This window comes from Vulpes vulpes, chromosome 15, assembly GCF_048418805.1.
Source record: "Vulpes vulpes isolate BD-2025 chromosome 15, VulVul3, whole genome shotgun sequence".
In the NCBI taxonomy this organism is placed as follows: Eukaryota; Metazoa; Chordata; class Mammalia; order Carnivora; family Canidae; genus Vulpes; species Vulpes vulpes.
Genome location: NC_132794.1, coordinates 4,669,382 through 4,684,228, shown reverse-complemented (window position 1 = coordinate 4,684,228; position 14,847 = coordinate 4,669,382). Strand labels below are relative to the sequence as shown.

Genomic DNA, 14,847 nt, shown 5'->3' with positions numbered 1-14,847 from the left:
AATCAAAAAAAGAGTTGACACAACCCTGGCCCCAAACGCCAAGGCCGTCAGCAACCTGACCTGCCAAAAATGGGGTTTTGATGCTACAGATCTGTCCCCACAGCATTTGGGAATCACATGATGTCCGTGGTTGCCCCACTGAATCCAACTGATCGCATCAGATTGTCTGAGCAGCTGCTTCCTCGTGAACGGTGGTGACTGGGAAGCTTTTAGGTTTCACACAAATACGTGTTTTTCCACAGTGCATTCATCACTGGGATTGGAAATGGTGTTTCCAGGGAGCGCTTATGAAGACAGCAAAGGAAAGATGCCAGGTTGGAGTCTATCCTGTGCACTGCCCCCCGGGGACACGGCTTATCTCCTACTGCCAACGGGGCCGGGATTGAACCCTGCCAAGGCACAAGGGCATTGCCAAGATCAGTAGCAATAGACCATTCACTATTCACTACATCTGAGAAAGCAGAAGAAGACAAAGTAACCAATGTCCTAAATCATGCTTTGTGCAACCGGGAAATCATGACTTGTGCGTGTTTATAAGAAATATCTCTAAGATGAGTTTTCAAAACGTGTTCATTGTCCCAGGGCCATACAGAACTGTGTCTTAGCACTTTGATGTCTAATGCTGGATAAGATAGAAAACGTTTAATATTTAAAACAAAAGAGACAACATGGTGGGGGGGGGTGTGGTGAGAGAGGAAAGTATGATCACTCATACTTATGGCTGAATGTCGGGTGCCTGCAATTTTGATAGTCCTCCCACCCCCTTGGTTCTGCCTCCTTACTGGTAATTCTGCTCCCATTCACCAGGACTCTCCCTCTCCAGCACCTCTCCTGCCTCCCTTTGCAGCAGGTTGGCATGATGCCGCCCTCCTTCTTTGGTCTCCAAGCATGGCCTCCATGTCTTCCTCTCTTCTACCTAGAAGAAAAACAGCATCTGCCTTTTTTTTTTTTGAGAGTTTATTTATTTATTCATCAAAGACATACACAGAGAGAGACAGAGTCACAGGCAGAGGGAGAAGCAGGCTCCCTGTGGGGACCCTGATGCGAGACTCGATCCCAGGACCACACCCTGAGCTGAAGGCAGACGCTCAACCACTGTGCCACCCAGGCGTCCCAACAGCATCTGCTTTTTACTAAAGAAAATCAGGGATCCCTGGGTGGCGCAGCAGTTTAGCGCCTGCCTTTGGCCCAGGGCACGATCCTGGAGACCCGGGATTGAATCCCACGTCGGGCTCCCGGTGCATGGGGCCTGCTTCTCCCTCTGCCTGTGTCTCTGCCTCTCTCTCTCTGTGTGTGACTATCATAAATAAATAAAAATTAAAAAAAAAAAAAAAGAAAATCCAGCAGCCCCCTAGTCAGGCTGAATGCCGTTGGCAGGACCCTGATGCCCATCAGTAGCCCAGCGACTGCAGCATCCAGGGGGTGATTCTGGGAAGGAAGTAGACACCTCAAGAGGTCCAGGCAGATGTCTTCAACCTTGCAGCCCTCAGTTTCCTTTAAAACTCCTCCCCATGAAGGTCACTGCAGGTCATGGTCCAGCACACCTTCTCATGTGCTCCATCCTCCACGATGAGGGCCTAGTCTCTCCCTCCTCCAGAGCACAGGTGTACACCAGCTCCTCCCAGAGCTTCCCAGTTCAGCCCAGCCCAGGCCATTACACCCCTCCCCATCAGAGTCCACCTGACTGACCACTCGCAGTGTTGCTCTTGTACCCTAGGGAGTCCATGTCTCACTTCCTGGTCCTTGGGAGCAGTCTCCACATGGGATACATTTTGTTTCTCCCGCAAGCACTCAACAGCACTGTTCATGTGGTAGGGGCTCGTTTTGTCATACCCGCCAAGTGGCAGGGCCCAAGGGGTAAGAGGATGATGCTGACATGCTCTCACTTCTCAAGAAGCTCTGCCCAGTGCTCAACCAAACATTTATCACTAGGCGTTAAAAACCACATCTGCTGCTCCTTGGTATTTACCCAGCGGAGTTGAAAACTTATGTCCATGCAAAAACTTGCACACGGTGTTTATCGAAGTTGTATTTATGACCGTCACACTTGGAAGCAACCGCCATGTCTTCCAGTAGGTGAAAGGATAAATAAACGGGTAAATACAGACAATGGAAAATGATTCAATGTTAGAAAGAAGTGAGCTATCAAACCATGAAAAAGACATGGGGGAACCTTATCCGTGTCACTCAGTGAACGAAGCCAGTCTGAAAAGGCTGCATACTGTATGACTCCAACCATAGAACATGCTAGAAAAGGCAAAACTATGGAGACAGTAAAAGATCAGTGGTTGCAGGGGTTGAAGGAAAGAGGGACAATTAGGCAGAGCACAGAGGGTTTTTAGGCCGATGAAACTACTCTGTGTGATGCTGTAGTGGTGGACATGTGTCATTACGCATTTCTCAAAACCAAAAGAGGGGGGCACCCAGGTGGCTCAGTGGTTGAGTGTCCATCTGCCTTTGGCTCAGGTTATCATCCTGGAGTCCTCGGATCGAGTCCTGCATCGGGCTCCCTGCAGGGAGCCTGCTTCTCCCGCTGCCTGTGTCTCTGCCTCTCTCTCTGTGTCTTTCATGAATAAATAAATAAAATCTTTTTAAAAAAAAAGAAAAATAAATAAATAAAAATAAAAATAAAAGAAGGTGCAATGCCAAGAGGGAACCCCAATGTAAGTAACTATGACCTTTGGGTGATAATGATGAGTGGGTTCATTGACTGCAACAAATGCACCCCTCTGGTGTGGTGAGGGGTGCTGCAGCTGGGTGGGGGCAGGGGATGTGGGGGAACTTTATGAACTTTCCGCTCAAAACTTTTTGGGAACCTAAAACTGCTCTTAAAAATAGCTTATTAATGGGGGTGGGGGGAACCCACATCAGTGTGTCTAAGAGCTGGGTACAGGGTGAAGGAACACGTGAGCCTAGCCGTCTCTGAATCAAACCACAAAAGAATTGGCGGAACTTGCTTCTGAAAAGCCTGAAACCTAACTTTTTAGGGACAAGTGGAATCAAACACAATAACCCAGAAAGGCAAAGAGGTTAATCCGTGTGGTACACATGGATATTTTCATTCTGGCAGCTTGGAATCGTAGACTATTGATCCAAGAAGTGAACTCACAGATCATTCGTTGAAACCTCTGGCCGCGAAAAGGAAGAGACCACATCTGGTGGAGACACATGATTTCCCCCCAAATGATAACGAGAGTTATCTGAGCTCATCAACCCCCTCCGGGCCTCCAAGTAAAAAACCTACTTTGGTAGGAGCCCCACAGATGGGTGGGCATCTACAGCCTTAGGTTTTGAATCCTGAAATGGGCAAAGTAACACAACCCCTCCGGGCTGCTGGCGGTGATATGAGCAGTTTCGTAATTCATAAAGCTCTGTTCAACAAGAATCTCTTCTGTTCCAGGAATTCTATTCCGCGGGAAGTCCGAGGCAGGTAAACATCCTTCGGGAAGCATCCGTTTATGACAAACCTCACAAAGAGGAAATCAGAAGGGCCACAAGTCTAAGAGTGACTTCTGAGCGTACGAACATGAATAACAAAATATTTAAGCTACTGATGTTATAAAGACAGGAAACCTCTTATCATTAAGAAGTGTCTGGTTTCCTGAAGCTTTGGGTTTTAGCCCATGCTTCCTCAGAGCCAAGAACTATAAGACTTCAGAGGTTTTTTAAAACTCCAGTAATTTCTTTGAACTTACTAAAAATCTCTCTGGCTCGTTGTATTTATGCAGTAAGTACCTAGGTCCATCTTCTTTGTACTTGGATCACTTCTTAAAGAAAGACTGGATTTCAGAGCCTTTTGACTTAAGCAGCCATTTAAACATATTAGGAGGAAAAATAAATTGCTGATAAAATACACCTGGTGTATTTAAGTTAAAATTGCCTTTAGAATCATTTCTGGGGGGAAAAATATTAGGGAGAAGGATAAGGAGCCATAATTATGCCCCAGCAGCTGCTACAGCTTTGCAAATTAGTTGATAGTTATGGATTATGTCCACAGCAATCCTGCGATGCAGCTCCCTTCCTGCCAGCCTGCATCCCAGGTGAACACGAAGGGTGGACAATGTGAGGTGCTCTAGGCATTATATCAATACCACTTGCAATCTCAGATCAATTATGTGAATACTTCTCCTTTGGGTCTTGTGACACTTACTGTTGCTTTATTCCTTTCCAAACTCCATATTTAATGGAGGAGATGAAGTTCAGGCCCTCTGTGCCCAGCGGACACCTGACTATCTAACTGTCCATGACCCGAGTGTGATTCTACAGTGAAGAGCATGTGGCTGAGGAGCAAAGAGGGGATCCCCTGGAACCGGTCAGAAGAAAGCACCATCTGTATTAGTGTGTGACCACAGCGCCGGGGGTTTCCCTGATGGGGGCGGGGGGCAGGTGAGCATCTGGAGAAAGCCTCATTCATCTAGGTGACAGCATCTACTACATCTTTGGCTTGTCAGCAAGGCTAAAAATTGTATCTCAGAAGACTTAAGAAGAGACAAGGAGACACTGAATATGAAACCAGCTCAGAACTGGTTTGTTGAGGAGTCCAGATAGAGCGCAGGCTGGGGCAGGGACACTGGAGCCTCACATGGTGCCAGTTCTTGGGCAGTTGGCTCCTTAGCCTTTCGACGACCAACCCCTCACTTGAAGAGGAAGGCTATAAATAGTACTTAGTCCAAAAGATTGTTGTGAGGATCGAAAGTTTACAACAATGCTGCCAAGAGGTAGGTTCTGTGAGAATAAGCACACCTGCAAAGCTGGTTGAGAAATGGTGAGTCTGAGCTACCCAGAAAATTCAGAAGGAACATCATCACAGAAGAAGTGCAGGAGATGGTGGCAGTTGGGAAGGTCCAGAGATGCCTGATGGTCCGGCAGGCAGCCCAGGGGGTGACAGGGAGTGCCAGGGTGTGGAGGGGGCAGCAGGCATCGACAGTGGGGGCCATGCATCAGACAGCTCCAGGGTACTCGTGAGCGCACCATGCCAGGCAGTGGGCAGCACTGGAGGAGGTGACCTGGTCAGACACTGTCTCCAGTAATGAAGATGAGACTGAACCTGTCGTTTTACGGCATGGACAAGTAGGCCCTGACTCCCCGATGAAAACAACTGAGCATGGTGGACATACGGGCCCTGCAGAGGTGTTTATGAGCAAAAGATAGTAATTAAGAGCCAGCGTGGAGTCAAAAAGAGGAAGTCCTGCCAAAAGCATCTTAAAAAAAAGCAACGACAACAACCAAGATTACGGGTCTGGTGAGACTGGGCGAATCTGTTAGATCTTAGGGGCCAAGTTCACAAGGGGAGGCTAGCTTGAGTTCAGCAAGTCCTTTGACAAAGAAGCGACATTCTCCACTTTTGGATAAAGTGTCCAAATGTCACTGGAATGTCACTCCAGTTCAGTGGAGCCCCGTGAGCAGAAAGACACCTTGAATCGTTTGATGGTGGCCGGGTGTGCACCGCCTCCAGACAGCTGGGCTACAGGTTATTACAGGGACAGGTGGATTCTCTACTGGGATAGTAAAGGACCATGATCTTGACTTCCTGTACTCATATTTCATCAACAAATTGGATGAGGACAGTGTGCTCATCGACCGTCCCTGTGACACCAACTATTACAGGTGATCCCACCCCAAATGCAGAATCAAGCTTTAAAACCACTGCTGCCCTGGGGTTGAGCTTCAGCAGGGGAACGGGGAAGCTCTGCAGGCGGGTGGTGCTGCTGGTCACACAACAGTGTGCACGTACTGAATGCTACTGACCTGTTCACCCAAAGCGGCTAACACGGCGTATTTCGTATTATGTATATTTTAACACAGTAAATAATGCAAGACAAAAACCAAAAAAGGTGGTCACAGTCAAGTCAAACAGTCTTGTCCCATGAAAATTTGTTTTGGTGGCAGAACTAAACACCAAGGTACAGCGTCTCCCCTCTGGCTGTGTTATGACAAATTTTTGGTGGTAAGTGTCATTCCGCTCGTGATGAGTTTGAAAACAAGAACGCATTTAGAGAAGGTGCAAGGGACATTTCATTTCCTTTTTGTGCTGGTTTCAAAGGGAAGGGGACCTGTGAAGAGGAAAGCGTAAGCCATCATTTCAGTATAAGCAACACATTCGAGTAAGAACCCAATTTTAGGGGGGGGGGGCAGTATTATCTTTTAATACAAAAGAATGTAAATAAATATCTGTTGTTTAAACCAAAAAGAGAACCCAGTATTAAAAACATTTATGATTGACCAACTCATTTATAAAAATAATCTTTACAAATAAATCACACTAACAAAGCATGAGTGAAGTCGGCTTACACGTTTGACCGTACGTATGGCCCTGGTATGCGTGTCTTTCACTGGATATTATATTCTGAATCTGTTTGCTTAACTTTGCATAACAACTTTTATCCAAACGCCTCCATGAGATTTAGAAACACTACCTTGTTATTGGCACACATCACAGAACGAAGTCTGCTACTGTGACAAATGAAGCAGAGTCCTTTGAACAATTTATTTTTTTTAAGATTTTATTTATTTATTTGAGACAGAGAGAGAGAGAGAGCACAAGTGGGGAGGAGGGTCAGAGGGAGAGGGAGGAGCAGACTCCTCGCTGAGCAGGGAACCTGATGCTGGGCTCAACCCCAGGACCCTGAGATCATGTCCTGAGCCGAAGGCAGACATTTAACTTACTGAGCCACCCAGATGCCTTTCCTTTGAACAATTTAATACACAAGTTAAAAGAACTGAAAAAAATCCAGAAATAAATGACCAAAGTGACATTCTTGTTCCACATTTCTGAACTGGAATAAATAGTTCAAGATTTCAAAATGATGTTCCATTTAGCTATGAATGGATATGAAGAAAGTAGGAAATCTCTAGGAGGAAACCGTAGAAAATTCAGGACATGGAAGGATTATAGAGAGAAATATAGGTACGGATGGATGTGGTCTGCAGATTCCGATACCCCAGGTTTCAGCCTCCCCTGCCCCTTCTGCCAAATGGCCCCAAAACCCAAGGGGTTGCTGTGAGAAGGAAATAAGATAATGTGTGTAATGCTGAGGTGCTCATGGCTTAGTACCTGATCCATGGCACGGAGAAAGGATTGGCTTTTTTTTTTTTTTTGGAAGTCCCTCCCCACTGGAGATTAAGGGGGGAAATGTCTTCAGCTTCTCCTAGGTCTCTTAGAAGAGAGTTCAATAGAAGAACCATCTTCTGAGAGGCAGCAGCCAAGGAGGATGCCAAGTACCTGGGGATGACCACTGGAAGGCATTTGCAAATCTCTCTCTCCCCTTCTACCCTCAAGTCCTTGGCTCACCTCCCACTGGTGACCCCATCAGAAGCCAGAGGGCAAAGGTGCTGGGGGGACGCGCCATGGGGGTCAGCCTCCAGGTGCAGCAGAGCAGAGAACCTGGGATGGGCCAATCTCAGCGGGCACAGGGACTTTCTCATTTTCCCCAAAGGGACTTGATCGGAGCAGCAAGTCTCACACCCGAGCTTCTAACAACGTTATGTCCACTTCTTCACTGAATGGTCATGAAGCAAGATATTATAGGAAATGAAACCAATTTGCTGAACAAAATGGCTTTTCCAGCCACCAGCTTTAACTCGGATATGGCCGACGAGGAAAGTAAGTGGAAGTGGAAGAGTGAAAGAAAGGAAATCGTTTTAATACATGGTGGGAAAAGAACAACTCTGGCGATGACAGTAAACCTCTGTGTCCAGACAAAATTCATACGCTGCCGTCCTGACGCTCAAATGTGGGGGCTCCAGGGGCTGGTGCCTCTGAGCATGACCAGGTCAGGGGGGTCAGAGCCTCCGTGAGTGGGATCCATGCTCTCACCAAAGAGGTCCCACAGGCCTCCCTACCTCTGTCCCCCTGTGAGGACACACGAGAAGTCAGCCACCTTCATCCGACCACACTTAGGCACCCTGATCGCAGACCTCCAGGCTCCAGCACTGTGAGCAATAAATTTCTGTAGTTTTAGGTCACCCAGTCTGTCACCGCAGCTGAAACGGACTAAGACATAGACTTTAGAAGATCCTCATAAAACAGAAACTCATGCCCAGCACGTGTTAAGCATTTCAAGTCCTGAGAGTCCCCCGCTCGCACTGTACACGCCTCTAGAACATGCATCTTTTCCCGTTAGGCACCACCCCTTATTTTTGGCTGAAAACTTGGGCCGCTGAAACTCCAAATCAAAGGCTCAGTGGGCACATCGGATTACAACGCTTTGCATAAAATTATGGCAGAGACGTGACTAATGAGTCACGGGCTATGGCTAGGCTGGCCACCTCTGCTGAAATGCAGCACACCACTTGGAGAATTTATTGTTCATCTTGGAACTAGCAACCCGGAGGTGTCTGCTTTCATTTCCAGACTCGTTTCTCACCTGCCACACCTTAATGAACCCTTTGCTTCAACCAAATGGGTCAGAGCGTCATCCTCAGCCACCTGGCACCTCTCAGTGTGGTTCCCTGCCCGGAGTTCCACGTGGCTCCTCGTCACTTCTTCATACCCTCTCCGTCTGGGGAGCCTTTGCCCACAATACTCCACTCAGACACTGTCACAGTAATTAGATGCAATGTCTGCTGAATGAGGACAGCAAGAAGCCAGATGTGACATTGCCAGAGACTCTCACCCCTTGCATTGAATTTGATGTTACTGCCTCTCATTTGGCACCTAGTTGGTCTCTATACTTGGTAAGAATTCCTCGTGTCTCCTCACTGACCTGGCTAACAGCAACTGGAGGATGAAAATCTTCCTGAAACATTTCCAGTTCCCATTTTTCCCTGGTTACAGAGCCTCCTTGGAGAGGTGTTTAACCAGGGCCCCCGCCCCCATGATTAAACCCCCCAGTAGTGGGACTGTAAGAAATGTGCACATCAAAGGTTGATCATGTGATAAACAGTTTACCTGAAACAAACAAAGGGGTGTGAAGGGGGGGGGACGGGGTAACTGGGTGACGGGCCCTGAGGAGGGCACTTGATGGGATGAGCACCGTGCGTTTTACTGTATGTTGGCAAATTGAATTTAAATTTTAAAAAATTTTTAAAAAGAAAATAAAAAAAGAAGAGAAAAGAAAAAGAAAACTGTTGTGAAAGAAAAAAACAGTATTTAGGTAATAATCCTAAATAAACTCCTAAGTGACTGTGTTGTGTTTAATAAAAAAAAAAAAAAAAAAAAAGAAAGAAATATATGCCATCATTGGGTAAATAAGCTTCACAATGCACATTTTGGTTATAGAATGCTCCCAGGCTCAAACCCTACAGCCGCCGCAGGAAGCGCTCCGTGGCGTATCAGGAAAACCATTGTGCTCGAAACACTCCTAGGAGCCAGTGAACGTGTCTTAACGTAAAATTATGTTTCGAATGCAAAACAAGTAAACATCTGAGGCTCACTAGGCTTAAATAAATAAATTTGAACCCAATAAATATAAATCTTTAGGTAACTACATAAATGAATACGTATTGAATATATCTGTAGGGATCCAGGGGGTCTGAACCAGAGCACAACCAGATGCAAGGTCAGATTCCAGGTGGGAACATAGGGCCCAGCAGGGCCGAATGTAACGGTAACACCCAGGACCCAAAACAGGTGCTAAGAGACAAGGGCAGGGATAGCCCAGAAACGTAAGTGCTGTAGGTTCACCTGTCTAGAGCTACCTCCCTTTTCTGGAAAGATGCAGCTGCTGCCATGGCTCTCACCAGGTGTCCTCATGCTCCTCGCTAGAAGGTGTCAACATAGCTGTGACTGCTAATCTCAGCTCAGGCCCCAGCTGCCCAGGGCCCAGGGCAGCAGGGCACAGTGCTCCAGGTTGTGCACTGCATCACTGCAGGAGGAACCGCAGTATAGAGTAGTGGCCTCATCCCAGCTAGCATCGAAAAAGTACCTTTCTGTGCAAGACATTATAAATTTCACCAATGCTCTTGAAAAAGAAAACCAACCAAAGCTATTAGCCATATATAATGACTCACCTGCCGCAGCTTTTCAATCATGCCAGCTCTACCCCCGCCCCCCCAAGCCCCGGGGCTTTGTGTCCCCTCCTCTGTGTGTTTCTTTCACCAACCCTACTATGGTTTGCGTCCAAGGACTCACTCTCCCTCAATCACTCGGTTATAGTCTGAGGCCCTTCTCCAGTAACTGTTTGCAAATAATGTCATGATCCTATGCTTTCCTCCGTGGCACCTTCCTGATGACTCTTAAATTAGCCACATCTTCTTTCTCACTGTGGCCCCCTCTCTGATTGGTCCTGGGGGAGCCTGGACAGGATCTGCACACAGCCAGGGCCAGCCATATGATGACAATTCCGGACCAGTCAGAGGGCAGGGAGAGAGGGCCACCCCTGAAGTCCCCCTCCCCAGGGCACCTATGCCTGTGAGGTCATGAAGGCAGCCGCAGGCAGGCCCCAACCAGCTCACTGTTCAAGAGAAACCAGCCGCAAGGCGTATAGTAGGCAGTGCCCAGCCACCGCCCCCCCATGTGACTCTGAGGCCACATGCTCCCTGGGATGGCCTTGGTTGGGTGCAAGAGCCAGGCCATTTCCACCCAACACATCGCTGCCCTCAGGCTGTTTCTGCACTAGGGTGCTCTGTCAGCCTCCTCAAGACTTTCTTGGTGCCGTGGCTCAGGGTGAGGCCCTCCCCACGTGGTCCCTGGTCTTCTCGCTCTGTGTGCAAGAGAGGCAGCCCTGCCCTGCACCCGGGGAGCCCACCCCACCTGCTCGTGCTCCTTCTCGAGTTCATCCCATGCAGATGTCCTCCAGTAAGCCTCTTACTCGTCTCATCGCTCTAGACACAGCTTCCTGGAGGATCCTGAACCACACAAGGACCAGGGAAGACTGGAAGCTTTGAGGCACCAAGCTGCGCCAAGCACCCAGCAGGTGGGATCACCTAAAACAGAGAAGCCCCTCTTTCTCTATGTTTGCATCACGCTTCCAGAAGCCACCCCCTCCGCAGGCAGTGTGTGAGACTGTCTTCCTTTCTGGCCGCTGTTCCTCTCCTGCTCCCATTCAGATAAATGCGCTCTTTCTTTAGAAGCGCCAATACCACCATTCAAGGCACAGTATGAATTGGAACAAACGTCTATGTGCATCTGAAAATGGAGCCAGATGCGCGGTCCTCGGCCAGTCCTCATGACCCCTGTGGCTTGGCCAGCCCCTCCGGATAGCTCTACAGGCCACAGGTTTGTCCTCGGAGGGCAAAGCATTTTGTCCTCAGTGGGCAATAAGCAATTCCTGAGCCCCTGCTCTGTGCCGAAGAGCTCCTCAGACATCACAGGAAATGCCCTTAAAACATTAATAAGCTTCCTTGCCTGTTCTTCTCCACTGTGTATGCAAGAAGCACTTTCCCAACCGTACTATTCACGAGCATTTGAGCATCCGTTGGTAATGATCGGCTCCCATCAGATGAGAAGCTGCTGCCGACAAGACACAAGCAACGGTGAAAGGGCAGGAGAAGGCAGTGAGGAGAGAGGGGAAAGCCACCAAGAGAAGGAGCAAACCCGAGGAAGCAGAGCTGAGGCTTCCCATTGCAGGAGCAGACGTGGGTCACCCGGTGCCATCAGCCCAGGCAGGGTTGGCGGTGGTTGAGAAGCCTCATCCTGAGCCATGCAAAAGGCCTAAGGCAGCTTCGCTTTGCAGCAGCCTGAAGCAAACTTAACCATTATCGTGTGTTTGTTGAACAAACTGCTGTGTGTTCAGTGCCTAACCATAGGCCATGTAGTCTTTTAAACCCTGGGAATATTGGGACAACCAAATCCCTGCCCTGCAGAAGCTGAATTGGAGCATATTCACATCAGAAGTGGCCACAAGTGCTCCAGGTCATGGCAGCCAAAGGAGTGAGCTTCTGTTATCTGCAAAATGCACGCGAGCAGCGGCGGTCTCTCCTGAGGATTGCAAACAGACAAGTAAGATTGTGCATGCTCCGATGGAGGGTTGGGGAAGGGGGCAGGACTGGTAACATTGGTGTCTTCCTGTGTAGACTGCACCTCACCCTCACTGGTGCGGACAATCAGGCATGGATGGAGCGGATGAGCACCGATCCACGAATGTCAAGTGACTGAGCTCTGACTTCGCCGTCGTTGGCGCTGGTGCAAGATCCTACTCAGACTCGGATGTAATAGGGCCACAGAAATTGCAAATACATGAAAGCCATCAGTGATGCCAGTCACTCCTTGCTGCTCCTCATGGTCCCCATGGGACTAGAGCAACAGAGGTCAAAGCTTCTGTGGAGGCCAAGGGGATGCACTCACTGTGAGGTTTCACACGGAGGGCCAGGGAATGGAGGGGAGTCCTGGTGGTGGGGAAACACCAGCAAAATACATGTTCACTGGCTGGAGCTGGTCAGTTAGCTCCACTAAATCCTTGGGGCTGCATGCCATAAAGCCACTAGGATCATATTTCTAAAATTAGACTTTTATGAGTGAATTCACTTGTTCAACAAGCATTTCCTGAGCCCCTGCCCTGTGCCAGGCACCGTTTTCAGGAAAGCTGAGAAGTCTATGAATGAAACAGGCAAATGTCTGCACTCCCTGGGCTCATCTTCTAGGGGAAGAGGAAAAGAATGAATAAGGAAGAAGAACGTGAGAAGCCTGATGGCACGTGATGGGACACCATGAAGGAAAGGACAGTGAATGGCCTGGTGTCCCTTTACACAGGGAGTTCAGGGAAGGTCCCAGAGATGAGGATACATGAGGAGGGAAGGGAGAGCCTGAGCTATCTAAATACAAGAAGGCTCCTGACAGAAGAAACATGTGGGAAGGCTCTGAGTGGATTCACGTGTGCCTAGCCCAAGTAAGGGGTGCTGAGGGTCTAATGAAGGGCCGAAAGATCAAGCTGGCCAGGAACCAGTGATTCCAGAGTGGTCAGCAGAGAGGTGATGATTAGAAGAATAGGAAAGGATGAGATTGTCCAGGAAAGGGGCCTAGGGCCCGAGGCATAGTGGGCGGATGGCACAGATGTGGCACGGCGCATGGTGATCTCAGCTGGGTTGGCCAAAGAGGTAGCTTGCTTACCAGTGGAGCAAAATGAGTGATCATAGGAGCCAAAATAAGAAATCTAGAAGATTTCTGGGTAAATGTGGCTAGAATGAGATGGGGGGGGGACATAAAATGAGAGTACTTTTTATTGATTAAGCGGGCCCCATGGCAAGGATGAAAGCTTCTGGAATCTACCTGCCTGCTCGCTAGTGGTTGTCACCAGGTTGACACTGGTGAGCTGCAAGAAGTGGCTCAATGCCAATGGCTTCAGCTCCCAGCATGCGCTGCTGTCTTGACATGATCTCCAGGAAGACCTCTCTTTGGAGCTTCCCCTCAAATTTCCAACTGCACATAGGACATCTCCACGTGGATGTCACACACCCCTGAGACAAGACATGCCCTACATTGAACTTACAATTCTCCCTTCAAACACATCTCTTCCTCTATATTTCATGCAAAGGAGCCTCCAGCCAGTCAGCGAGTGACTCAGTGCAGGAATCAGTGCCCACTCAGACGCACACTTCTTCCCACCTACCAGTCTCCATCAGCTGGCCTCCAAACCCTACCAATGACGGCAAAGGGTCTTCTACTCGTGCCCACCCATACCCAAATGAAGGAACCCCTTCCTCCCCATTCTTCCACGACAAAATGAAAGATTGCCTATGCAGAGAGATGCCCCAGGTTGGGGTACGGTGGAGGACAGCTGAACCATGGACTCTTGCCCTTGACCTTTCAGTGGGGTCTCTCTCTAACAGTCACGGCCACCACTGCGCTGGCTCTCAAGGGATACAAGAGTTCCCCACCATGCTCCTACTTCAATTGGACGTGGAGTCTTCTGCTTAATTCCACATAGTTCAGTTGATTACTAACTGGAATTTGGCAACAAGAGATAATACGGACTGCCACATGTGGTGACATGACACCAAATCCATCTTACGAGACAGATCAGCTCCCTGAGGCTCAGAGACCTCTCCCATTCTTAGCCCACAGCAAGTAGGCACTGCCCAGCCCTCTGCGTATCTCCTTCTCTGGAAAGGATACTTCAACACAGATGGGCACCAGGGACCACGTCCGTATTCCATGATCCTATCCCCCCACGCCTTTGTCTTTAAATGATCCATCCAGGGATTACCATCGGCCTAAACAGGGTGAATCAAATTTTTCTCTAGAATTTTTCAAACTGGAGCTATGGAAGCATATTCTAGCATGGCGAGTGATGTGGAGCATCAGCAGCCATGTGGGCACAGTGTGAAGAAAGCCAACAGGGAAGGAAGACAGGCGGGAAGGTGACACTGTGTGCAGGGAGAAGCAGAAAGAACACACAGGCGCCACGGCTGTGTGAAACATCATTTCCATGGCTCCTGGAGACTCAGATGCTCTCTAGCCTTTCCTGGGATTTGGTAAAAGGACAACCCAACATCTTTTCAAGAACTTTCTCTCTAACCCAAACCAGGTCTCTTGTAACAGTCCTGGGTGGTACATCCTAGTACCTGGTTTGTCTCCTGGGAGGGACCCTCCACTCTGCAGTCTTGTCCTCACATCCATCCCCCAGGAGTGGTACCATCCCTTCCCTGTGGGGCTGAGATCAGAAGCAGTGGCCTTGCCATACTCACTTACACTGCCACGCCACGCCCCCCCCCCCACTCAACATCATGCACTGGTCATTGGAAAATACTGCTTCGCCAAAGCATGCATGATACAATACCAAAAAAATCACAATTACTAGTATAACAACAGGAAAGTCTATATATTGGGAGAGTGTTAAGCTCATATTTTTAAAATTCTCACTTTTACTCAAAAAAATGAATTTTGATGGGCACTGAGGTGGGCACTTGATGGGATGAGCACTGGGTGTTATTCTATATGTTGGTAAATTTAATGCCAATAAAAAATAA

At 48.6% G+C, this 14,847-nt stretch overlaps 1 long non-coding RNA gene across 1 annotated transcript in view; it reads right to left on the bottom strand.

Annotated features, from left to right (window-relative positions):
• Window positions 1-10,843, bottom strand: part of LOC140595748 (uncharacterized) — a 31,613-nt gene extending 20,770 nt beyond the window's left edge. The window contains exon 1 of the long non-coding RNA XR_011997623.1: window positions 10,694-10,843. This is a non-coding gene — a long non-coding RNA (uncharacterized lncRNA). The remainder of the gene's footprint in view (window positions 1-10,693) is intronic.
• Window positions 10,844-14,847: the final 4,004 nt, after the last annotated feature.